At 47.4% G+C, this 27,131-nt stretch overlaps 1 protein-coding gene across 2 annotated transcripts in view; it reads left to right on the top strand.

Moving 5' to 3' along the window:
* The window catches only part of ANXA4 (annexin A4), a 105,300-nt gene that overhangs the window by 18,302 nt on the left and 59,867 nt on the right, over positions 1–27,131 (top strand). The window contains exon 1 of one of the 2 annotated variants that reach the window (XM_070069010.2): positions 6,876–6,928. The exons of the other annotated variant lie outside the window; for it this stretch is intronic. The gene's annotated coding sequence lies outside the window, so the exon portion shown is untranslated. Of the gene's footprint in view, positions 1–6,875; positions 6,929–27,131 lie in introns of those variants that run through there. 2 annotated transcript variants of the gene reach the window in all.

The following is a 27,131-nucleotide window of genomic DNA, read 5'->3' as shown; positions in this document are numbered from 1 at the left end:
GACTGGACATGTTAGCAAATTTTGAAAAAAGCCATGGGCCTTCCACAAGTTCATGGTGAACATGCATTATTATTTTTTTTTTAAGACTTACTTTATTTGAAAGGCTGAATAACAGAGGGATAGGAGAGAGAATGAGAGGTCTAATATCTGCTGATTCACTCCCCAAATGGCTGCAACAATCGGGGCTGGGCCAGGTGGAAGCCGGGAACTTTAAACCCCATCTGGGTCTCCCACAATGGGACAGGGGCCCACGCACTTGGGCCATCCTCCGCTGCTTTCCCAGCATTGATCAGGGGTTGTATACCCATTAATGGTAATCAGCATTGTCATGGACACTGTAAGTTATCTGGCTCATGGGGTTGTTGTACATTGCAGGCACTTGGAAGAGTCATTGGCACACAGGAAGTACGTGTATGAATGTTAGCTACAGATAGGAAAGTTAGAAATGCTCAACTGTCTTGTTAACAGATTACCCTTCCGTACCATTCAGTTTTCATTCATTCTGCTATTCACTAGTTCTTTTTTTTCTTTTTTAAAGAAAACTTTCTTGGTTTCTGTCCTTTTTCGGAGGTACACCCTATCTGAAAGCTTTTTGAGAAGAAGTCCCTGGGAGAGAAATAGTTGAAAGTTGTGCTTGTCTGAAAATATCTTCGTTCATACTTGATGGCTAGTTTGGACAGATGTGAGAATCTAGGCTGGAAGTCATCTCCCCCGAGCATTTTGAAGGGCACTATTCCATTGCCTTCCGGGTCCGTGTGTTGCTATTGAGAAATCTGATGGAATTTCTCTAGGAAACCTCATTTCCCCTCCGTGTGCTGCTTGTAAGACTGCTGTGGCCACGTTGTCTGGCATTCTGTCTGATGCGCCTCCCAGTGGTCCTGGTTTTATCCACTGTGCGGGACTCAGCGATCACTGTCAGGGTAGAAACTCACACCTTTTCGTTCTCAAATAACACAACTGAATTTTCCAGTTGATTTCTTCCCCTCTGTTTCCCAGATGTCCGGGACTGGCTTCCTAATGCTCTGACCCTTTCTAACCTCTTTCCCTTCTCTGTGCCTTTTGTCCGTAAGTGCTGGGTACTTTCCTAACCTTATCTTCCTACCACCCTACTGAGCTTTGCATTCTTGCTTTCACATTCTTAATTGAAAAGAGTTCTGTGTGGTTCTGAGTCTTCCCTTTTAAAATTTATTTTCTTTTTTATTTGAAAGGAAGGGAGGAACAGGAAAAGAGAGAGAGAGACGTCTTCCATCTTCCATCCACTACTTCACTCCTCCAAATGCTTGCAATAGCTAGGCCTGGGCCAGTCTGACCAGGAGCCCAGAACCAGGAGCCCAGAACTCCCACATGATAGGCGGGGACCTGAGCACCTGAGCCATCCTCTGCTGCCTCCCCAGGTGGTGCGCATCAACAGGAAACTGGATTGGAAGCAGAGCAGCCAGGACTCAAACCAGTCCCTCAGATATGGATGCAGGTTTTCCAAGTGGCAACATAATTGCCTGCCCCCCTGCGTATTCCATTTATTTATTTATTTATTTGACAGGCAGAGTGGACAGTGAGAGAGAGAGAGACAGAGAGAAAGGTCTTCCTTTTGCCGTTGGTTCACCCTCCAATGGCTGCCGCGGCCGGCGCGCTGCGGCCGGCGCACCGCGCTGATCCGATGGCAGGAGCCAGGAGCCAGGTGCTTTTCCTGGTCTCCCATGGGGTGCAGGGCCCAAGCACCTGGGCCATCCTCCACTGCACTCCCTGGCCACAGCAGAGGGCTGGTCTGGAAGAGGGGCAACCGGGACAGAATCCGGCGCCCCGACTGGGACTAGAACCCGGTGTGCCGGCGCCGCTAGGCGGAGGATTAGCCTAGTGAGCCGCGGCGCCGGCCTCGTATTCCATTTATTAAAGTACATATTTGGCTGGCGCCATGGCTCACTTGGCTAATCCTCCGCCTTCACTTGGCTAATCCTCTGCCTTGCGGCGCCGGCACCCCGGGTTCTAGTCCTAAGCGGGGTACTGGATTCTGTCCCAGTTGCCCCTCTTCCAGTCCAGCTCTCTGCTGTGGCCCGGGAGTGCAGTGGAGGATGGCCCAAGTGCTTGGGCCCTACACCCGCTTGGGAGAGCAGGAGAAGCACCTGGCTTCTGGCTTCGGATTGGCGTAGTGCGCTGGCTGCAGCACCCTGGCCACAGCAGCCATTGGGGGTGGTGAACCAATGGAAAAGGAAGACCTTTCTCTCTGTCACTCTCTCTCACTGTCTAACTCTGCCTGTCAAAAAAAGTATATATTCTATTTTTAATCTGTTTTTCCTATCTTTATTTCTCAAAGGAGACCTGCAATGCATTTTTCAGTTTTCTTTTTTCCCTATAGTCTCTTTCTTCCAAATGTCTTTTATTCTATATATTGGGGATTCTATCTCTCATGTCATGTCCTTCCCTTAAATTCTGGTCACTTTTAGCTGTCTGCTCTCATTTAAGTGTGCCAGATTTGGCAAAGCAAAAGACATCTAGTTAAATTTGAATTTTTTTAATTAATATTTTATTTATTTGAGAGGCAGAGAGAAAGAAGACTTTCATCCACTGGTTCATGCCCTAAATGCCTGCAACCACCAGGGCTGGTTCACTCCCCAAATGCCTGAAATAGCCAGGGACCTGGAACATAATCTGGCCCCCTATGTTGGCAGTAGGTTCCCAAGTATATGGGCCATCATCTGCTGGAAGCTGGATGGGGAGCAGAGGCAGGACTCAAACCCAGCCACTCCAATATGAGATGCCAGCATCCCAAGTTGTGGCTTAACAGTGGCACCACAACACCTGCCCCCAGATGTGGGATTCTTATTTGGGATCTGCTAGGCCAAACACCACCCCTCCATTTGAACTTTAGATAAACAACGAACAGTTTTTGGTAAAGTATGTCCCAGGCAATATTTAAGACATACTTACATATAGTAAAATATTTGATATTTATCTGAAATTGGAATCTAATAAAGTGTCCCGTCTTTTATTTAGCAACCCTGGAAGAGTGACATCTACAAGGCTGTGGGACCTGTAAGTGGGTGGGGCTCCATGGGAGAATTCACTGACAGGTTGCTCCAGTTTCATTGAGTAATGGATTAAAGTCCTGTCTTTTTCTTAGATTCCCCTGCAAAGAGTATTCCCAGCTTGCCATCCTCCAGGATCTAATCCTGGCTGCCGGTGTTCTAGGAGCCGAGTGGAGGAAGAATACCCAGAAGCTCAGTTTTTGCCACGTTAAGTGTCAGGTGGCCCTTCCAGCTTCAGCACAGTGGTCCTAGTCTTGTGTCAGTCTAGAGCCTTAGATGAGGGACAACTACAGATTCTTTGCACTCCTTTTTCCCCTGTTCAGGGTGGGAGTCTAACTCTCCTTCCCTTGACTAAAGATGTGCATGACCTACAGAACACAACAGAAATAATGTCTAATAGCTTCCAAGTAGAGAATAAGAAGCCTAGAAACTTCTGCCTGGATTCCTTGGCAAATCCTTGCAGAAAACCCTGAGCCTCCGCATAGGAATCACCCTGAGCCTGCGTGCGGAGAGGGCCTACGGAGGGCTGTGCTTGGCTGTGCCAGCTGGGACCAGCCTTCCCTCTCCCCTCACCATGGTGTCCGTCGGTCAGCTGATTACCACCAGGTGACCTTTGTGGAAGCCCCAGGGAACAGAAGAATTGCTCAGCCAAGCAAGCCCTGTTCAATTCAGATTCATAAAATCATGAGCTCTCATAAGATGGTCAACATTTTATAAGTTACCAAGGGTTGGGATAGTCGGTTAGGCAGCCGTGGATAAGCAGAACACCTGGACTCCATCTGATGCCCCACCGCAGAGATCCACTGCTTTATCCTTTCCTGGGAATGTGCTTCTAGTCTCGTGCCCACGTAGGAGAGCAGTAAAGGCAGCTGTGCAGCATTGGGGAGGGGGTGGAGGACGCTGGCTGCGTCTCGTACAGACTTCCAGCAAATGCCCGGGTTTCAGTCTTACCTGTACACCACAGGCACCTGGTGCTGCAAGCTCCTTCCTCTCCTGAGAAATTGTACACTATCGTGTTGCTTCCTGGCTGGCTCCACTCCTGGCTAAGGAGTCAGCTTTCTCGGGTCTTTTCAGTTGGTTACCACCTGTCTCTTTGCTTTCCAGGCTCTAAAGTTTTGTGCTTTTCCCCCTCCCTTATTTCTTTGTTATTGTGAGAATTCTTTTTTTTTTTTTTTCAAACAAAAAAACAAAAACTCCACTCTTACTTTAGTTGGACTACAAGAGGGAGCTGAGATAAATGAATGTGTTCATTCTGGCATTTGTAATTTAAGGCTCCTTTGGGTCTTTCATTCTAGCCATTATATTAATTTTTAAAATACTCTGTGTTAGATCAAGGGTCTGAAAGAGGAGTCTAACAGAGGGATTCTTTTTTTTTTTTTTAAGATTTATTTATTTATTTGTTTGAAAGAGTTACAGAGAGAGGAAAGATAGAAATCTTTCATCTACTTTGTTCACTCAGAGGGCCACAACAACCAGCACTGGGCCAGGCTGAAGCCAGGAACCAGGAGCTTCTTCTGGGTCTCCCATGTGGGTGCAGCAGGGGCCCAAGCATTTGGGCTGCCTTCCACTGCTTTTCTCAGGCCATTAGCAGGGAGCTGAATTGGAAATGGAACAGCCGGGATATGAACTGGCACCCATATGGGATGTAGGCAGCTTTACCCACTGCACCACAATGCCAGCTCCATACGGGGATTTTTGTGTAAGCACTCTAGTGAGGGTGATCTCAAGAGAAAGCTGTGAAGAACTGAGAGAAATGGAATTGGATGGGCTGAGGGAGAAGCTGAGCAAAGATCTTGTATCTGCTAAAGTGTTTTTATTATATTAAATTTAAAACTTTCATTTACTTGGGAGAGATGAAGAGAGAGAGCTAGCTCCCATCAACAACCCAAATGCCCACAACAGCAGGAGCTGAGAACTCCATTCAAGTCCCTCTGGTGGGTGGCAGAAACCTAATTGCTTGAGCCATCACCTGCTGCCTCCCAGGGTCTGCATTAGCAGGAATCTGGAACTGGGATCAAAGCTGGGACTGGAACCCAGGCATTCTGAATGGGATACAGGTGTCTTAACCATTAGGCTAAATGCCTACCTCTTGGTTTCTGTGGCAGTTTAATTTATTTGAAAGGTAGAGTTAGAGTGGAAAGAGATTGGTTGATTTTCTATCTGCTGGTTCACTTCCCAAATGGCTGCAACCCAGGAGCTTGGAGTTCCATCTGGCTCTCCTATGTGGGTGGCAGCGACCCAAGGACTTGGACCTTCTGCTGCTGCTTTCCCAGGCACATTAGCATGTTGTGTTCCGGATTGCCCAGATAGAAAGAACCAGCGAGACTCACTGAAATGCAAAGAACAAAAGGACTTTATTTGTAGGTCCGGCATGCTGGGGCCCTGGCCTCCCGTGCTGGGAGACCAAGATCCCCTTCTCTTTGTTCTCGGGGTTTTTATAGTTCCCAGGCAAACAAGTATTACGTCCTCATTCCTTCCTTCCCCTGGCCCTGCAGGACCAAGGACGGCCCACCTTATTGGTTGCCTTCACCTGGTCCTGCTGGACCGGACCAAGAACTGCCCGTTGTCAGATTTCATCTTCTCATACCAGGCGCATCCTGGGCCTAGGCAGTTTTTTGTCTTGTGAGAAGCCTGCCATGGCATGGCTCTGGCCTCTCACAAGCAGGGAACTGGATTGGAGTGGAGCAGCTGGGACACAAACTGGTGCCCATATGGGATGCTGGCACCACAGGCAGCAACTTAACCTGCTGTGGCACAATGCTGGCCCCGGCTTTCTGTGAAGGTTTTAACCTCAGTCTGATCCCATGAGAGCTGTGGGAAATGAAGGGTATCACAGATTTACCCTGGTCTTTTTATCCCACAAAAGTTAGCCTCAGACTTTCCCTTCCCAACCTGGTCTGAGGGTGGTTGTGGGAGGCGACAGCAGTGAGCCAGGGACTGGGCAGGCCCAGCAGTGAAGGTTATCTCAGAGGGTGCCAAGAGCACCTTCCTGACCTCTATTTTCTGAGTCACTTAATTGTCTTTTTTTTTTTTTTTTAAAGAATGCAATAGTCTCTCTAATCTGAGGAAATGAATCATCCTCATTTCATTCTTCTACTGTTTGCCCTGTTAATTCTGCTTCATCAAGGTTCACTCATAAACTGAAGATCAAGAAACGTTTAAGTTAGCACACAGCTGAAAGCGGCAGAACCAGGCCTCGAGATGAAATCATTCTGGATCCTAAAACTCGTGATCTGGACGATGTCAGAATGTCTCCTCCAGCTGCATCTACATGAAATAGCTTCACATTACCTCTCCAGCTTAGGGTACACATACACACTTTTTTTTTTTTTTTTACCTAAAATTGAAATTTCCCTGCAGACTCAACAAAATCATTTCACTTCGATTCCCTGATCACCTGCTGTTTGCTAGATACAGTACTGGATGCAGAAGTGAAAGACGACATTGACCTGGTTGGCAGTTGGCGTCCAGACCAGCCTGCGGGTAGGAACAGGCCTAGCCGCACCACAAGGCTAAGGCCTCCCTGGGGGCTGCGGACAGGTACCAAACTCAGGTGAAGAGGGAACTGCGTGCCGCAAGGGGTTCCTGGAGCATCTGGGTGCACGAGGAAGGGGTGGCAGTGCTGGAAACTTTGTGGAGTGTGTGCTCCAACATGAAGGCCACGGGCCCGGCAAGGGCCTGACGGGCCCAGGCTGGCCCCTCCCAGGGCTCCCGGCAGGTGCGCTGCTGCTCCCGGGAGGGACTTTCCGGTCCCGTGAGCACAGGGACAACCAGGAACTCGGGCTCAGTCTCCACCCAACAGTGGGGCGGATCCGTCCGGGATAAGACCCGCTGCCAAGCCCCGACGAGGGTGTGATTTGCGTGGAACCGCAGAGGACCGGCGCAGCCCCGTCTCCGCACCAGAGGTAAGGGGGCTGCGGGTCGCGGCGCTGGGCTCAGGGTCTGGGCGCCGCGCACTGGAGCGCCTCGCGGTGGCGCCCAGCCCGCGCCGCGCCCAGGAGCGGGTGCCTGATGCCGGCCTGCGGGCGGGCGCGGCTGGCCCGGGACTCGCTCCCGCGGATGAGAGCGAGGCGAACGCGGCTCTTACCCGCGGGCACCGTCCCGAGGCCTCCAGAGCAGTCCCCTGCGCTCGGGACGCCAGTCGGAGAACACAGCGGTGGTTTATTGAGTCCGCATGCTGGGCTGAGGCGTTTGAAAAGAAAGGCTTGCGTGTTTTATATTGAAATCTGTTCTTTGCTCCTGTTAGGAAACGCACGCCCTCTCCTAGTTTCTGCCCGCCTTCTCTCCTCCCCTTTTATTTAATGCCTCCGGCCCAGGGCCTGGCACAAAGGAATCTCACTGTTAGGAGGTCCTTAACTTGCCAGGGGAGCCATCTAGCCCTTTTGTCCTGATTTTGACCAGGTGGAGACTTGGGGACCCAAGAAGGTTGGTTTTCAACCCTCTGTCGTCATCAAGTGCTTCCCAAGTGGATGCCCGCCTTCCGTGAGCTGTTTGGAGCGTTGTAGGCCCCGAGTAACTGGCACCATTCGTCAAAACTGGGCGTCTGCTGGCTCCAGCTGCCGGTGGGGAGGATGAGTAGGGTGCCGTGTTCTGAGTTATCCACCCCACTGCCTGTCCATTCCCAGACACCCACTTCCCTCTTATATTGCAAGAAACTCTGTGGATGGCTCTTTAGTTGCCAGGGAATTCTCAGATGACAGAGAGCCAAGTGGGAACACCCACACTGCTGTAACTGTTGGGGCAGGGCCCAAGCTGTGCAGTTTCCTCCTCAGCCTTCTTGTATTGGGTTAGGGAGCATTTTTCTCTGAAAGCAGCTGAGAGAGTAACAGGCACAGTGAAGCCAGACCACACCCATCCATGGAATAAGATGAGCCTCCCAGCCGTCCCCGGCCGGGTTCGTGTCCTGTGGCTTGTTTTCTTTGTTTATGTCCAGCCACTCATTTATTGTAAGACTGCTTGATTTGAAAGGCAGAATCACACACACACACACACACACACACACATGCTCATCTTCCCAGTCTCACCTTGTGGACTAAGCCTGCTCTTCACCAAGGGTGGTCAAGGGGCGTGGCAGGCCCTGGGGATGGTGGATGAGCCAGGGAGAGCCTGAAGCTGCAGAATAAATCAGTGGGGGGCTTTTTCCTAAATATTTGAGGATAAAAATGCTTCTATAAGTAAAACAATCACAGATATATATTATGGAGTAGAACCCAAAAATTCTATGCATTACAAATCTAAAACGAGAAAATGCTGCAAGTTTTGCATGGGCTTTGTGTTGCCCTTTGGACCAGACCTAACCCTTGAGGGTTTGTTTTCCCTGCAATTAGAGTCGCAGTGGAGGCAGTTTGATAGGTCCTCCCTGAGTGACTCTGAATAACAGTTTTCTGGGCAATTATGAACCTTGCCTTACAGAGGAGGATCCCAAGGCAGAGTCAACGATCCTTGGTCAAAGTCAGACCACTGGGGAACTGAGGCTTACATCCAGCTGCTGGGCACTGTAACCCATTCTCTTAGCCTCGCTGTCTTACTATGACTCCGTCAGTGCTTGGTTCACAGTGATTTGGGATTTGGATTTATGGCTCTCTGGTTTATTTATTTATTTTCAATTAGCTTATTTGATGGTAGAGGGGCCAGGGAGAAGATCTCCTATCCTCTGTGATGGCTGAGCCTAGGCTGAGGCCAAACCTGGGGGCCAAGAACTCAGTCAAGGTCTCCCAAATAGATAGCAGGAACTCAATGACTTAAGCCATCACTGCTGCCTTCCAGGTCTCATTAGCAGGGAACCGGGGCCAGGAGCTGGAGGTTTGTATCAACCAAATGTAGGTGACTTAACCAGTGTTTTACTATTAGGCCAAAATTTGATCAAATGTTTTTCTTCCCCTCCTTAAATTTCTTTTTGACAAGCCAATGTGTGGAAAACGGTTGGAAGAGTGCAGCTGTTTTGACAAGGGAAGGATGATGGGGAGTGTGGGGGTGCACCTCAGTGGTCCTACATTCTTGAGGGACTTGGCATGCAGACAAAGAAATGCACTTACTCTTTGTAGTGTTGGGCAGAGCTGGGTAGGAGTTTTTGAATGGTGGCTTCTAGTTGAATCTGTGGAAATGGCTTTTGAACCCATAGGCTGGGTGATCTTAGTGCTGGTGAGAGCTGTCTTACCAGAGGGGTCTCTGCAGAGCCCCAGCAGCTCTTTTCTTTCTTTCTTTTCAGATGTTTAATTAATTTACTTTTATTTATTGGAAAGGCAGAGTGACAGATATCTTTCATCAGCTGGTTCATTTGCCAAATAGCTACATGGCAGAGGCTGGGCCAGGCCAAAGCCAGGAGCTTGGTACTTAACTCTTTCTGGGTCTCCCACACAAGTGGCAGGGACCTGAGTACTTGGGCCATCTTCCACTGTTTTCCCAGGTGCATTAGCAGGGAGCTGGATTAGAAGCAGAGCATCTGGCCAGCGCTGTGGCTCAATAGGCTAATCCTCCACCTTGCGGTGCTGGCACACCGGGTTCTAGTCCCAGTCGGGGCGCTGGATTCTGTCCCGGTTGCCCCTCTTCCAGGCCAGCTCTCTGCTGTGGCCAGGGAGTGCAGTGGAGGATGGCCCAAGTGCTTGCGCCCTGCACCCCACGGGAGACCAGGAGAAGTACCTGGCTCCTGGCTTCGGATCAGCGCGATGCGCCAGCCGCAGCGTGCCATCCATGGCAGCCATTGGAGGGTGAACCAACGGCAAAAAGGAAGACCTTTCTGTCTATCTCTCTCTCTCTCACTGTCTACTCTGCCTGTCAAAAAAAAAAAAAAAAAGGCAGAGCATCTGGATTTGAACTGGCACTCCAATTTGAGATGCCAGCATCACAAGCAATAGCTTAACTCACCCATACCCTAACACTAGTCCAGCATATGCATTCTTGATAAATCGAATAAAACAGTAGCAAAAACATGACCTTTCCAAGGAAACTTAGGCCTGTCATTATGTTATACACTCTAAGTAATGGGGTATGTGCTAAATAAAGCCTTCCAACTCTCAAGAATATTTTTTTAAAAAATATTTATGTATTTATTTGAAAGAGTTACAGAGAAAGAGTAAGAGATCTTCCATTTGCTTATTCAGTCCCCAGTTCCTTGCAGTGGCCAAGGGCTGGGCCAGACCGTAGCCAGGAGCTTGTTCCAGGTCTCCCATGAGGGTAGCAGAGGCACAAGCACTAGGGCCATTCTTTGCTGCTTTTCCTAGGCTATTTTCTGGGTTGGAAGTGGAACAGCTGGGACCTGAACAAACGCCCATGCGGGATGTGGATGTTGTAGGCAGCAGCTTTACCCACTCTGCCACAACATCGGCCTCTCAAGAATAGTTCTTATTGTACTGATTACCTCTCCTTTGTGATTTGATTGACAACAGTTTTTTCTCTCTGCAATTCACCCCATCATCTTACAGTATTTAACACCTCTAGAGTGACAGCTCCAACTAAAGTGTTTGTTTGTTGTTTAACTTAAACAGAAACCAAGAGGGATTGTTGCATTAAGAGAAACCCCCTTAGGACTTAGGATTTCTATCTGAGGCCTATTGTTGGCATTTTGTTTGTTTGTTTTTAAGATTTATTTATTTACTTGAAAGTCAGAGTTACACAGAGAAGTGGGGGGGTGGTCTTCCATCCTCTGGTTCACTCCCCAATTGGCCCCAACAGCTAGAGCTGTACCCATCTGAAGCCAGGAGCCAGGAGCTTCTTCCAGATCTCCCACGTGGGTGCAGGGGCCCAAGGACTCAGGCCATCTTCTACTGCTTTCCCAGGCCATAGCAGAGAGCTAGATCAGAAGTGGAGCAGCCGGGTCTTGAACCGGTGCCCTTATGGGATGCTGGCACTGCAGGTGGCAGCTTTGCCCGCTATGCCACAACGCCAGCCTCCTGTTGTTGGTTTTATTTTATTTTTGTAATTTATTTATTTGTTTGAGAGGCAGAGATGTGGGCATGGGTGTGTGCCAATCTTTCTCCAGCTCTTTGCCTCACACAAAGATAAGCATTCTAAGTGCAGACATATAAAGTATGCACAGTGATAACAAGATTTATTCACAAGGGGAGAAAGTGAGCACATACATGCGGGAGTGTGGGTTGCCCCACATGGAGAAATACCCATTATGAGGATTGCCAAAAAGGGTAAGTGGTGGGGAGGGGGGAGAGAGAGAGCACCTGAGTAGAGAATCTCCAGCTGTGGTCCCCTGGGAAAGAGGGGCCTCTCCCCAGTCATTGCCTCTTTTGAGAGGTAGGGGGTATGGGCCCATGCTGTGGCATAGCAGGTAAAGCTGCCACCTGCAGTGCTGACGTTCCATGTAGGTGCCAATTTGAGTCCCGGCTGCTCCACTTCTGATCCAGCTCTCTGCTGTGGCCTGGGAAAGCAGTAGAAGATGGCTCAAGTCCTTGGGCCCCTGAGCCCACGTTGGGGACCCAGAAGAAGCTCCTGGCTCCTGACTTCAGATGGGTGCAGCTCCGGCTGTTGCGGCAATCTGGGGAGTGGACCATCGGATGGAAGACTCTCTCTCTCTGCCTCTGCCTCTCTGTAGCTCTGTCTTTCAAATAAACAAATAGATCTTAAAAAAAAAAAAAAAAAAGAGCGATGTAGGGGATGGTTACCTCTACATGCATGAAGCCACCTGGGAATCTTATGATACCTCCATAAATTCCACGTAGAGCTTAATATAGATATTTTCATTGCATCCTCCCTTGTAGGTCCTGGATGAAACAGTGTATCCTGGGAAAGGGAGTGTTTTGATGGACAGGTACAGGGATAACATTAGACTGAGGGCTTGCAGGGGCTTCCAGTGTACTCAGTCCTACACTAACTACCTAGTTGCACCATGTCAGAGAAAGAGAGAGACAGACAGAGAAACAGAGAACTCTCATCCACTGGTTCACTCCCTAACTGCCTGCAATAGCTGCGGTCAGGCTCCATCAAAGCTGGGAGTTGAGTCAATCCTGGTGTCCTCCATGGGTGGCAGGAACCCAATCACTTGGGCCATCACTTGCTGACCCCCAGCATCTGTACTAGGAGAAGCTGGAATCAGGAGCCTCAGGAGACTCAAACCCAGGCACTCCAGTATGGGACATGGGCCTCTTAAACCAGTCTTAATTGCCAGGCTAAACACTTGCCTCTGTTGTTGGTTTTAATGGGAGTGATTTGTTAATGTTTGCTTGTGTTTAGACTGGACTGAGAACTTTTGCTATGGGAACGTAAACCACCACCTTTGAAGAATTCTTTTTGAAAGTTCAGGTTGTTTGAAGTCAGCAAATTGAGTGCTACTTCTTGGTCCAGACTGCTTGACATGGAAACTAGAGGAGAACAGGTGCAGTCCTGATCGCTGAAGCATCTGGGGAGTGACCCCGTGGATGGGAACTCGTGTGTGTGTGTGTGTGTATGTGTGTGTCTGTGTCTGTGTCTGTCTGTCTGTCTACAGGAACAAAACCTCTAGAGTATGTATTTGAGAGACACAGTTACAGATAGAGATAAGGAGAGACATCCTCTGGTTCACTCCCCAAATGGCTGCAACAGGAGCTGATCTGAAGCCAGGAGCCAAGAGCTTCTTCCAGGTCTCCCTTGCAGGTGTAGAAGCCCCAAGCACTTGGGCCGTCTTCTGCTTTCCAGGCCATAGCAGAGAGCTGGATCATAAGTAGAGCAGCCAGGACTTAAACTGGTGCCCATATGGGGTGCTGGTGCTGCAGGCAGAGGCTTAGCCCACTACACCACAATGCCAGTCTCCAGAGTAAGTATGTTGTTCACAGTCAGCAGCAGAGATAAAGGACAGCTACACGGCCGGCGCCGCGGCTCACTAGGCTAATCCTCCGCCTAGCGGCGCCGGCACACCGGGTTCTAGTCCCAGTTGGGGCGCCGGATTGTGTCCCGGTTGCCCCTCTTCCAGGCCAGCTCTCTGCTGTGGCCAGGGAGTGCAGTGGAGGATGGCCCAGGTGCTTGGGCCCTGCACCCCATGGGAGACCAGGAAAAGCACCTGGCTCCTGGCTCCTGCCATCGGATCAGCGCGGTGCGCCGGCTGCAGCGCGCCGGCCGCGGTGGCCATTGGAGGGTGAACCAACGGCAAAGGAAGACCTTTCTATCTGTCTCTCTCTCTCACTGTCCACTCTGCCTGTCAAAAAAATAAATAAATAAAATAAAAATAAAAATAAAAAAAAAAAGAGAAAAGGACAGCTACAAGGCAGACAGAGAATTACTGTGTAAAAGATCTTCCCCATCCCGCCTCCCCCAGCCCCTGTCCCCATGAACTCTTTAGGCCTAGATACAACACAGAGTGTGAGAAGAGTGAACTGTAACAGAGCAGGAGCATCACTCCACCTGACTCACTGTGAAGGTCCTTCCTGTAAGCCCCTTGCTCCCTGGAGAGGTAGCATATCAAGCCATGACCAGAAGCTCCCACAGAGGGGCCCTGTGCCTACCGAGAACAAGTTCAAGTTCTCATTGTGTGTGGTTGAATCTTCTCTCCGGGGAAGGTGAGTTAACAGCTTCTAACTTTTTCTTCCTTACTCCTCTCCACGGTGCTCATGAAGGCACTTAATGAACTCTGCTTAGCTTCCACTTCTGCTATTACTTCATTTAAAAAAAAAGTTTATTTATTAATTTTAAAGGGAGAGAGAGAGGGAGAGAGAGGTTCAAACATAGAGACAGAGAAAGATCTCCCATCTGCTGGTTCAGTCCCCAGATGCCCTTAATGGCCAGAGCCGGGCCAGGCCAAAGTTGGGAGCTGAAAACATGTCTCTGTGCTTCCTTGTCCTAAGCTTGGCCAACTCATCAACATTCATCTTGACATTGGCTCCTTCCCTGATTGGCTTAACCTGGGTTAGGGGCCTCTGCTACGTGCGCCTGTCGCTCTCTGAGATTCCCTCACCCCAGGAACATCCCCTTACTGGTGTCTGATCACGGCCTGTCTCCTCCATTTGGCTCAGTGCTACTCTGAGGGCAGGTACCATGCCTGTCTATCCTCTAGCCAAGCACTGTGCTGAGCACATAGCAGGTTGTTCACCAAAGGTATGCTGAGCGAATGGATCATCTTCTATGGCCTGCAAATTGTAATCCAGCCTCAGTATTTGTCAGTGCTTCCCAGGTGACTTTTGTATGCTTTGAGTTTGAGAACTTTTCTGGGATAGCATGGTGGGCATTTATTAATTAGAGTCATTTTGAGGCTGTAGCTGCAGACATTGTGTCCTGCCAACATGTAAGGCCAGAAGCAAGGGGGCACTTGGCAGGCTGAGTCTCTTTTTGATCTGAGGGCAATTCTTTCTCAGAAGACTCTTGGCAGGTTTGTCCTTTTCTCTCTTTTTTAAAAAAAATTATTTATTTGAAAGGCAGAGTTACAGAGAGAGAGAGAGAGAGAGAGAGGGAGGGAGGGAGAGAGATGGTTACAATGGTTGGAGCTGAGCCAACCTGAAGCCAAGAGCTTCTTCTGGGTATCCCACATGGGTGCAGGGGCCCAAGGACTTGGACCATCTTCTGCTGCTCTCCTGGGTGCATTAGCAGGGAGCGAGATCGGAAGTGGAGCAGTTTGGGGCTCAAACTGGTGCCCACATGGGATTCCAGCACTGCAGACAGCAGCTTTACTCACTACACCACAGCGCAGGCCCATCATCCTTCATTCTCTTGACTGGCAGTAGTCACATGGCCACTCTTCAGCCCTCATGGGTGTTGGAATGGGGTTGCCTTGGACTAATCATTATTTCCTCCTAGTGACTGGCCCACCTTCATAGTTTATGAAACCCAATCCCAAACAGAAAGAAAGTTATCCTAAGGGGGAAGGAGATGATAGTGGAGCTGTGATTACTGCTAATTCTCCCAGAAGTCCTGCACAGTAGTGATGCCATCCCAGTTTTGTGCCAGAATAAGCCAGCTCTCCTAGGTTGGGGCAATTCTGGAGGCCAGAGCAGCAACTGAAACTCAGCACTTTTTCTGGATTCTCAGCTGGCACCCCGACACTGAATGACCTCCACTGTACCCCATGCCAGCTCCATGTGTGGGGACAAAAGTTAACTTGGAAGTTGACAGATACTGTAAACTAGCAGGTGCAGCCTGCCCAGGATAACACATGCTGCAGTGGCTGGTTTTGAGAACTCTACTGCTTACGTGACGTATGGCAAACACTTTTCTGGAGTCAGGTTGTACTGGTATTTATTTATTTATTTTTATTTATTTATTTATTTAACAGGCAGAGTGGATAATGAGAGAGAGAGACAGAGAGAAAGGTCTTCCTTTTTGCCGTTGGTTCACCCTCCAATGGCTGCCACTGCTGGCGCACTGCGGCCGGTGCACCGCGCTGATCTGAAGCCAGGAGCCAGGTGCTTCTCCTGGTCTCCCATGAGGTGCAGGGCCCAAGCACCTGGGCCATCCTCCACTGCCTTCCCGGGCCACAGCAGAGAGCTGGCCTGGAAGAGGGGCAACCGGGACAGAATCCGGCGCCCCGTCCGGGACTAGAACCCAGTGTGCCGGCGCTGCTAGGTGGAGGACTAGCCTATTGAGCCGCGGTGCCAGCCTGTACCGGTATTTTTACAAGTGTTATGACCCCCACCCTCTGTTTATGTAATTTCTCCTTCTCTCCCTTATTCCCTTACACTTGATGTAAACTCACAAACGGCAGTCTACACTTATGAAACATCCCTGGGGTGGTTTGGGACCTTTTTAGGCATCAATAGTTGGAGTCTAGAATTATTAACATAGAACGAACCAGGGTTCTCAAGCTACAGAATACATCAGAACCACCTGGAAGGCCTCTTAAACTCCGAATCGCTGGACTTCACTCACAGAATATTTAAATTCTCTAGGCCTGGGTTGGGAGAGAGCCAAGAATTTACTCTTGGAGCAAGGTCCCTGGAGAAGATGATGGTGTTGGTGTTGGTCTGGGTAGCACACTAGCACAACTTCTCCAGAGCACATGAGAGTCACGTGAACTTCTCTGGGATTGAAATACTGATTTGGATTTGTGGGAGAGATGATAGGGTGGGATATCTGTTGTGTGTGGCACAGCTCACCCCTTCCGGGTTCTTTTGTGCTCCCTATTAAAGCTGCCCTACCGATCCCCGCTCTGTCCCTTTCTGGGTGGAGTCACCTGGTCTTCTGTATGTCAGTGCCTGTGGATGGACTTGGTCTTTGGAAGCAGGAAGGTAGAGGAAGGACTGAACACCCTCCCTTACATGCCAAGATTGTTGTTTGGGCACTAGTGGTGGCCCTAAATGTTGGTCTTAAAATCCTACAGTCAGCTTAAAAAGGAGCAAAATTCTGAAAAATGGTACAGCATTGGATAACCTTCCCATATGGGAACCAGTTCGAGCCCAGGCTGCTTCACTTCCAATCTAGCTCCCTGCTAATGGCCTGGGAGAAGCAGTGGAAGGTGACCTAAGTGCTTTGGTCCCTCCACCCACATGGGAGACCCGCATAAAACTTGTGGCTCCTGGCTTCTGCCTGGCCCAGCCCTGGTCATTGCAGCCATCTAGAGAGTGGACCTGTGAACCTCTCTCTGTAACTCTGCCTTTCAAATAAATGAATAGTTCAAATAAATAAATAAACAAATCTTTAAATAGGTAAATAAATAAATTCTGCTTTCCCTATGGTCTGTCTCCCAGCAGTGTCCTGAAATGTCTGTGTGTCAGCTGCGAGAGCTGACTTTTAATTTTTTAGAGGTTTCTCAAGCTGATTGTTAAATATAGCCATTATTTAAAATTAAATTATGTGACTTTATGATTTAAAAATTCATATTAACAATATAACTATTTACAAATAAGTTATATTTAAAATAGCTTACCAGGCCAGCGCTGCAGCTCACTAGGCTAATCCTCTGCCTGTGGCACTGGTACTCCGGGTTCTAGTCCCAGTTGGGGCGCCGGTTCTGTCCGGGTTGCTCCTCTTCCAGTTCAGCTCTCTGCTGTGGCCCATGAAGGCAGTGGAGGATGCCCAGGTGCTTGGGCCCTGCAACTTCATTGGAGACCAGGAGAAAGCACCTGGCTCCTGGCTTTGGATCGGCACAGCGCGCCGACTGTGGCGGCCATTGGGGGGGTGAACCAATGAAAGGAAGACCTTTCTCTCTGTCTCTCTCTCACTGTCTAACTCTGCCTGTCAAAAAAAGAAAGAAAGAAAGAAAGAAAGAAAGGAAGAAAGGAAGAAAGGAAGAAAGAAAGACCAGCTTATCACTGTCTAATTCTTTTATTGCCTTTTACATGATCCATGCTCTGGTGGTTAGTTGTACTATTAGGTCTGTGTGGTGGCAATAGTGTAACGTGGTATGTTACTGCCCATCTGTTTTCAACTCTATGTTCAGTGCCAGCAGTCAGCAACTAGAATCAGTCACGATGGAAATATGTATGCCAGAGAATGGCTGCACATCAGGGTTTTCTCTCATGGGAGAGCCGCTGTGGACGTTTCTCAGTGCACCCTGGCCTACTGTGTGTATGTGGTAGGGTGGGTGTGAGTTTGTAGGACTCCATACCAGGCACCTGGGATCTACCAGCCTGCCTTTCTGTGATTCAGTTCTAGCCCTCCCCAGCTAGCCCTGCCTCTGGGTGTTTAGCCATGTCTAAAAAAGAAGAGGCTGTAGCTAAGTTTAGTTGGAGGAAGGGAACAAGATGACTCATGTTTAGCGAGTTACTTTAACCTCATAGGCAAGCGTTTCCTCCATTGTAAAATGAAAGGGGTAGGAGGAAAAACTGGTAGCAATAACACAAAATAAGTATTCTAGCAATGAGGCAGAGAGAGGCTTTTTATACAGTTTTTATGATGGACATTTTCCTATATTTGTCCCAGTGAGAGATTAATAAAAGGAACCCCTGCACGCCTAATCACCACTCAGCTCAAAATTATGAACGTTTCACCAAAAAAGAGATTTTCTAACCATTGAAGGAATAGGAGGAGGAATACAAAGGGAAAGATATAGAGGTAAGATTTAAAATATTTCTTCCAAGTTGAGGCTTTATAGAACTAAAACAAGAATATTAAATTGGAAAAAATACTTATAGTTAGTTTTAGATATAAAATATCAAGTTTTATAATATATGTAAAATTTATAAAAATGTTGGTAAAGCACCGAAATCCTAAAAATGGGCCCCAAATGCAAACTCACAACTCACGAATAAGAATACCAGTAGAAAAGGCAGGGAGCTAGCATGGTGCAGCAGGCTAAGCCGCTGCCTGGGACACCAGCCTCCCGTATTGCTGTGCCGGTTCCAGTGCCTGCTGCTCCACTTCTGAGCTGGTTCCCATGAGCCTGGGATGGCAGAAAAAGATGGCCAAGTGCTTGGGATTCTCCCACCCACGTGGAAGACCTGAATGAAGTACCAGGCTTCTGGCTTTGTTCTCACCCAACTCTGGCTGTCGTGGTCACTTACAGAGTGAACCAGCAGATAGAAGATTCTCTCTCTGCCTCTCCCTCTCTCTCTCTGTCACTCTGTCTTTCAAATAAATAATTTTTAAAAAATATTTCCAGGGATGAGTCAAAAGAAGAAAATGTCTATAAAGCTAATAATAAAGATTGTGGTCATGGCATAAAAATTCTGGATAACCAATAGTAGGGTCAATGAGAAAATGATATCAGTATGATAGGAAGAGTATAAATTCAGTGAGATGGTAAATTTGGTGATTGTGTATGTAAAATTAAGTGGAGGCAGTAAAACATAAAAATGTAAAACACACACACACAAACTAAATATCTATAAAACCATGCTAAATGACTGGAACAGACAGAAAATGAAAGTAAATGGTAAGTTTACATTGTTTTAAATTTTTCTTTTCAATATTTAATGTTGATTTAATACTTCACAAAGTAAACTGAAAGGAGGAAATAGATGATGGCGAAAGGCCTCCCAGTCTCTAAATCCTGTGAAAGTCTGTTTTTCTCATTGGTAGATGGGGGAAGATGTGTTATTTTTAGCACTGCAGTAGAAAATCCTACCTTTACTAACATTCTGTGAGGTCTGGGAAACAAGTTTGTCCATCACCCAGGCAACTTACCGACAAATGAATTAGCACTAACTGCCAGGGCCCGTGCTTCATTGCTAGCATGATAAAATCCTGAGGTTGCTGAAACAGAAATAAAGCCAGATGATATCTAGATCTACATACTCAAGTTGTTTGGAACATCCTTAAATTTTTTTCAGTAACTGACTCAAGTACCTCAAAATAATTTTCTTTTAATACTTGCATTCATATTGAAAGACAAATTCATCTTTTTTGGAAGAATTTGACTTTGAAGCAAAATGTCACTTTTTTTTTAAGATTTATTTGAAAGGCAAAATGACAGAGATCTTTGATCTGCTAGTTCACTTCCTAAATGCTTGAAGCAGCAGGGGTTGAGCTAGGCTGGAGCCAGGCTAAAACCAGGAGCCAGGAACTCCATCTGGCCCTCCCACGTGGGTGGCAAGAACCATCATCTGCTGCCTCCCAGGCACACTAGCAAGAAGCTGGATGGCAAACGCAGAGTAGCTGGGACTGGAACTGGCACTCCAATATGGGATGCAGGTGTCCTATGAGGCAGCTTAACCTGCTGCACCACAACGCCACCCCAGTCTAATGCTTTTAAAACTGCATTTGTCCAAGTTAAGTAAAGTTGCTACCTCCCTTGGCAATTCAGTTTCTTCTTTACTGAGCCAGACATAGTGCTTCTGCCATTCCACTAAGTTCCTCTTCAGGAACAAGCTTAGCCTTAATTTGAAAATGTTTCCATATTTGTTTTTTCTAACTAGAAAATAATTATAATTAAAATAATAAGTAAATGTAATTACAAATAATTTAGGCAGATAACACCATAATTTGTGCTGTGTGTAAACTGTGTTCAACTTAAACACATTAAAATGTTACATCTAGGGTGCCAGAGTTGTGCTGTACCAGGTCAAGGCCACTACCTGCAATGCTGGCATGCCATGTGAGCCCACTGGAGTCCCAGCTGCTGCACTTCCGATCAGTCTCCCTATTAATGCACCTGGGAAGTCAGCAAAGGATGATCCAAGGGCTTGAGCCCCTGCACCCTCATGGGAGAACTGAATGGAGTTCCTGGCTTCTGACTTTGGCCTGTCCCAGCCCCAACCATTGCAACCATTTGGGATGGGAACCAGCAGATGGAAGAACTCTTTATCCCTCTGTCTCTCTTCTTACTATGTCACTCTGCCTTTCACATGGAAAAAAAAAAAGTCTTTAGAAAAATGTTGCATCTGGGATGGGCATTTGGAACAGTGGTAGACAATATTTGCAATATTCACATCCAGGATCAGAGTGCATGGACTCGAGTCCTGGATCCACTCCTTATGCCAGATTCCAGCTTCCTGGGAGACAGCAGGGGGTGGCTCAAGTGCTTGGATCCCTGCCATTCATGTGGGAGACTGGATGAAATTCCAGGCTCCTGGCTTTGGCCTGGCCCTGCCTGTTGAGGTTGTTTGGGGAGTAAACCAGCAAATGAAAGATCTCTTTATTTCTGTCTTTGTCCCTCTCTCTTTCTCTGCCTTTCAAATAAATATAAATAAACAAGTTATTGCTTAAACATGAAATAAAATATCTCCTTAGTGCCTAGAAAAATATCATTCGAAGTGAACAAATCTCTTGGCACCAACTAGATTAGTAATTATGTGTAATAATAGAAAAGCTGCCAGAAGCTTGACACGCATGCTATACACACAGCATTTATAGTGAAATGTAGCCTGGCCGAAGCAATGAAGTTGTGTGTGTTGTAGAAATATTTTATACTGCACCAGCTATACCATTTGAGTTTAAGATATGAAATTTAAAATGCAGTTTCTCAGTCTTTCTAGCCATATTTCAGTTGTTCTGTGACCACATGTGTCTCTGTACTGCACAGTGTGGGTAGAGACTGTCAAAAGACAGGGTGAACAAAGCAGCCCGTCCCACACTGGGCAGCGTTTTTGTGTCGGCATCAGCTTTACAGCAAGAGAGGCTGGTCGTGCAGCGCTTGCTCTCTGTCTCACTTCCCCCTTTCCCCTCTCTGCATCTTTTCCTGTCCCAAATGCCCATTCCTCTGTGTGTCAACAAAAAATTTATATAATATACTCCCAGCATGCACTTCTGCCAGGGTTCTACTCCTGAGCCCCTCTCCTGACTCTACTCTGCCACCATGGTTCCCACCCCAATGTCTTGTGGCTGGCGAGGGGAAGAGTGGGACCGTAATTGGCCCACCTCCCAGCTCCCATGTCAGACCTTGATGAGAGAGAGCTAGAACCCATCTCCTTGCTATCACACACACACACACACACACACACACACACACACTCCATTTGCGTTAACTTAGTTTCACATCCTATTAGCTGCTGATGTTAGCTCAGGCAATCCTAGTCTTTTTGATTTTTGTCCTGATTTCTTCTTTTTCTTCCCCATGCCTTTACAAGGTTTTGAGCAAGAAACTGGGCTCACCAGCATCAGAAGTAGCAAGTTCCCCCAGTGAGTCACAAGTTCCCTGTGGAAGAATTTGAACAGTTGTGTTTTTGTGTTCTGCCAGAGTCAGCCTGTGTTCTGGAAAGATGTGGGAACCAAACCTTGCCCTGGCCCAGTGAGGGAGGGGTGCTGACCAGGGTGAGGAGTTGCCCACACAGCTGTGACTTGAGTATTTACAGGGCGCAGGCGGCCTCAGAATAAAAGGAGACACTGATGAAGGTGCTGTTCACTCCTTGCCCCCTTCCAGATCACCGAGGTGGAGCCGGTGTCCATCTGTAGGAAAACCAAGCCACGCTTCCTGTTCATCTGGGGAGAATTACTTTTCCTCATGGCTAACAGGGCTGGTGGTTTCGTGCATTTAGAGCCAAGAGGAAAGGATAGGGCTGCCTACCGCGTCTGTCCCTACCTACAGGCAAAACTCTCAGCACCCCTGACAGCCGGGCCACTGTCCCTTTGTCACTGACTCAGTGCGAATCCCTGTCCTCCTGTGCTTTATTTTCTGTTTTATCTTAATATTTAGAATTGTAAATGGACAACTTACAGTTGTATATATTTATGGGTTACAGACTGAGTTCTACAATACAGCCACCATGTAGAATAATTAAATCAAGCTTTTTAACATATCTATGACCTCAGATACTTATTTTTTCCATGAGAACGTTTGGAATTTATGGTCTTAGTGATTTTGAAATCTATAGCACATTATGGCTTACTGTATTCACCACACCGTGCAGCAGATCTCAGAGAACAAACCCTGATTCTTCCTATCTAAGTGAGGCTTTGTGCCTGTGGCTTCATCTCCCCATTCTCTTCATCACTCCAGCCAGTGGTAACCACCAATCTACTCTCAGCTTCTTTGAGTTGGATTTTTTTTAATTAAAATTGTTTTTTAATTATTTTTTTTTATTTTTTGACAGAGTGGACAGTGAGAGAGAGAGAGAGACAGAGAGAAAGGTCTTCCTTTTGCCGTTGGTTCACCCTCCAATGGCCGCCGTGGCCAGTGCGCTGCGGCCAGCGCACCGCGCTGATCTGAAAGCAGGAGCCAGGTGCTTCTCCTGGTCTCCCATGGGGTGCAGGGCCCAAGCACTTGGGCCATCCTCCACTGCACTCCCTGGCCATAGCAGAGAGCTGGCCTGGAAGAAGGGCAACCGGGACAGAATCCGGTGCCCCGACCGGGACTAGAACCCCGTGTGCTGGCGCCGCAAGGCAGAGGATTAGCCTAGTGAACCATGGAGCCTGCCAAAATTGTTTTTTTAAAAATTTATTTATTTATTTGAAAGTCAAAGTTAGAGAGAGAGAGAGAGTCTTCCATCCTGTGATTCATTCCCTACATGGTTGCAATGGCCAGGCCAAAGCCAGGAGCTTCATCCAAGTCTCCCGTATGGCTAGCAGGGGCCTAAGCACTTGGGCCATCCTCTGCTGCTTTTCCCAGGCCATTAGCAGGGACCTGGATCAGAAGTGGAGCAGCCAGGACACAAACTGGCAGCCATATGGGATGCTGGCATCACAGGGAGCTTTACCTGCTATGCTACTGTGCCAGCCCTGTTTTTATTTTTTTTATGGTGAAAAAAATCCATATATTTAAAGTTAGCCTACTGGAATAAGTTTGGGTGATCCCGGTTTTGTTGGTGACATCCACAGCTGCATAATCAGGAGGCAGTGGAACACATTCCTTCTTCTCTCCATCAGACCTGACCAGGGTCTCGGCCTTGGCACATCAGTGTCGTAGGGTTTTTTCACAACCTGTTGGATTGGCTGCTTGTTGGCATTGACATCCGTGATGAACAGAAGGGTTGTGTTGTGTTCTGTATTCTTCAAGGCAGACTCAGTGATCAAGGGGAACTTGATGGCATAGCAGTCAAATTAGTTTCTCCTAGTGGCACTCTTCCTAGCATATTTGGGCTGCTTCTGGGGGGTGTAGTTGCTTGGGCCGCTGGAAGGTGGGTGATGAGTAGATCTTTTGTGTGTGTGTGTGTGCTATGGATGCCTTTCAGCACTGCCTTCTTGGTCTTCAAAGCCTCTGCTTTGGCTTCAGCCTGGAGGAGGAGCAAAAGTTTCCTTCTTGCCTTCAGTGCCATCTTGGAGTTGGTTTGTTTAGATTCCACATATATATGAGAACTTGAGGTATTTGTCTTTCTGTGCTTGGCTTACATCACTTAGCATAGTGGTCTTCTGTTCTACCCATGTTGTCACAAATGACACAATTTATTTTTTTAAAGCTTAATATTCTGTTGTATAGACATACCAGATTTTCTTTATGTATTCCTCTGTTGATGGGGCAGTTAAGTTGATTCTATATCTTTTTTTTTTTTTTTTTGGACAGGCAGAGTTAGTGAGAGAGAGAGACAGAGAGAAAGGTCTTCCTTCCATTGGTTCACCCCCAAAATGGTCACTACTGCTGGCGCACTGCACCAATCAGAAGCCAGGAGCCAGGTACTTCCTCCTGGTCTCCCATGTAGGCTCAGGGCCCAAGGACTTGGGCCATCCTCTGCTGCCTTCCCGGGCCACGGCAGAGAGCTGGGCTGGCTGTTATGAGTAGTGCTCAATGAACATGGGAGTGCAGGTATCTCCTAGAGAAACTGATTTGAAATCTTTTGGGTAAATACCCTGTGGTGGAATTGCTAGAACTTAGAGTAATTCTAGTTTTAGTTTTCTGAGGAACCTCAGTACAGGTTTTCATGAGGCTGTATTAATTTACATTCTCATCAACAGTGTACAAGGATTCTCTTTTTCCACACCTCCTGTATTTCAAGGTCTGATTCAGAGCCAAGCTATTCCGCGCCCTTCCTGTATCACAAGGATTTTGGAAAGAAAGATGAAGTGGATTTAATTTCTCTAGGAAATATTATAATGAAAGACTATTTACTAGCTTCAGGATTCTCACTGTCTTCTGTTAGGGTTCTCTCTCTAAGTCTTAGGATTGCTTAGACAAAAGAAGACACTGAGAATACTTATCAGCTTTGGGATCTGAATCTCTGGATTCGATAGCCTGTGATCCACTTGGAGAGACTGGGGTGGCCCAAGTGCAGAGGAATTTGTGAGAATCCCTGCCAGTAGAACATACAAGAGGAGGCAGTCAACACCAATAGTTTATGACAAGCTTCTTGGGATTCCTGTATGATAGTTTCACTCTCCTGCGATGGTTTCTCTACAGGGTTTCCGAAGGGAGAACCTGGAACTACTGAACTTTTACTTTTTTCTAGAGCCTCCGATTCTATAATGACTATGAGAATATTGTTGGAAACGTATTACAACCCCTTGGCAGAGCCCAACCATGCTTGACAGATTTTCTCTTCAAATAATTGTCAGACCTGAGGAGACATGACTGTTACTCATGATGCTGTGCAAATGCAACACAGATTTTTGGATTCCACTGAGTTGGATTTTGCCTCAGAGTGGGTGTTGTTAGAAGGATAGCAGCAGTGTGCTTCAGCTGAGAGGCTGCTGTTGGCTATGAAGCTGTGACCTTTGGCCTTGTGGAGTGCATCGATGTTTATAATTTAGTGAGATATAATATACATATCATAAAATGCACAGATCTTAAGTGGTTAGGTTGGTGGTTGTTTTTAAAGAGTTCATATTAAAAAAAAAAACCTTTGAAATTGTGGTAAGATATCCATAAGATCATCTTACATTTTTAAGTGTATAGTTTACTGGCATTCAGCACATGCACATTGTTTTCAGCCATCATCTGCATAGCTCTTTTCATCTCTTAAAATGGAAACTCTGGTCCTATTAAACTTTAATGCCCCATTCTCTGCTTCCCACAACCCCTGGCACCACCATTCTACTTTTGATCTCAGTGAATCTGACTACTTGCAGAACTTCACATAAGTAGAATCGTACAGTATCTTTATTTTGTGACTAGTTTATATCACTCAGCCTAAGGTTCATCCATGTTATAATGTGACAGAATTTCCTTCCCTTTTAAAGGTTGAATAATATTCCACTATGTTAATTTATCCATTTATCTGTTGAGGGGCACTGAGTTGCTTCCACCTTTTAGCTGTTGCCAGCAATGCTGCTGTGGATGTGGGTGTGCAGATACCTCTTGGAGTCCCTGCTCCTAATCTTTTGGGCATGTATGCGGCAGTAGGATTGCTGAGTCATATGGTAATTCTGTTTTTAATTTTAAAAAAATGTATTGGGTCCGGTGTCATGGCCTAGCAGATTAAGCCTTCGCGTGTGATGCTGGCGTGCCATACAGGCACCAGTTTGATTCTCGGTTGCTCTACTTCTGATCTAGCTCCCACTAATGTGCATGGGAAAGCAGTGAGAGACGGTCCAAGGAGTTGGGCCCCGCGACCCATGTGGGAGACCTGGATGAAGCTCTCAGCTCCTGGCTTCAGCCTGGCTCTGCTTTGGCTGTTGCAGCCATTTGGGGGAATAAACCAGCAGATGGAAGATCATCTCTCTCTCTCTTTCTTTCCCTCTCCCTCTCCCTCTGTACTATTTTAATTTTTTTTTTAAAGATTTATTTATTTATTTGAAAGGCAGAGTTACAGAGAGGCAGAGGCAGGGAGAGAGAGAGAGAGGTCTGCCATCCACGGGTTCATTCCCCAAATGATCGCAATGGCCAGAGCTGGGCCTATCTGAAGTCAGGAGCCAGGAGCTTCCTCTGGGTCTCCCACGCTGGTGCAGGGGCCCAAGGACTTGGGCCATTCTCTACTGCTTTCCCAAGCCACAGCAGAGAGCTGGATGGGAAGTGGAGCAGCCAGGACTTGAACCGGCGTCCATATGGGATGCCTGTACTGCAGGTGGTGGCTTTACCTGCCATGCCACAGCACTGGCCCCTCTATCACTCTTTTTAAAAAATATATTTATTTGCTTTATTTGAAAGACAGCCAGAGAGAGAGAGAGAGAAACATTCCTACTCACTGCTTTACTCCTCAAATGCCTGCAACAGCTGGGGCAGGGCCAGGCTGAAACGAGGAGCCAGGAACTCCATCTGGGTATCTCGTGGTAACAGGGACCCAACCACCTGAGCTGAACTTACTGCCTCCCAGGTTTCTTATCATCAAAAAGATGGGTTAATATCAGAGCTAGAACTCAAACGTAGTCACTCTGATAAGGGATGGAGGTGTCCAAGTGGCGTCTTAACCACTGAGCCACTCACCCATATTTTTAATTTTCTGAGGAGCCACCAGTTTTCTAGAGTCGGCACCATTTCATATCCCCAGCATCACACAAGGGGTCTAGTTTCTCCACACCTTGTATTTCTGGGTTTTCTTTGTTTGATTTTTCATAAAATCCCATTCTAATGGGTATAAATTGAGTTCAGTGAATTTTGACAAACATGCATCTGGGTACCACCATCCCAATCAAGATAAAGAACATTATCATCACTCCCTTTAGCTATTAATTGCCTTAGCTCCCTCCCTCTGTTCTGTAGTCAATATCCTGTGTCCCACCAGCATCCCCACTCCCTGACCCTACACAACCACTAGAATGCTTCTAGCACACATATATTACATTTGCATGTTCTAGAACTTCTTATAGATAGTTTTGGCTTCATTCACCCAGAATAATGTTTTGGGGGCTCAACCCAAACTCTAGTCTAAAATTATATGTGGATGGAGAATTAAAACCAGTGTGAGTAGAATTCAAAACCATGCTGTGATTGGCTAGAGAGTATCTGGGGAATCAGAAACAAGGTGAGAGCAGGAGAGCCTGGAGGCTGGAGAAGGAGTAGGGAATAGAGCTCTTCCT

Source organism: Oryctolagus cuniculus, chromosome 2 (genome assembly GCF_051225735.1).
Source record: "Oryctolagus cuniculus isolate XC-2025 breed Fujian yellow rabbit chromosome 2, ASM5122573v1, whole genome shotgun sequence".
Lineage (NCBI taxonomy): Eukaryota > Metazoa > Chordata > Mammalia > Lagomorpha > Leporidae > Oryctolagus > Oryctolagus cuniculus.
This window is presented reverse-complemented; position numbering and strand designations above follow the sequence as displayed.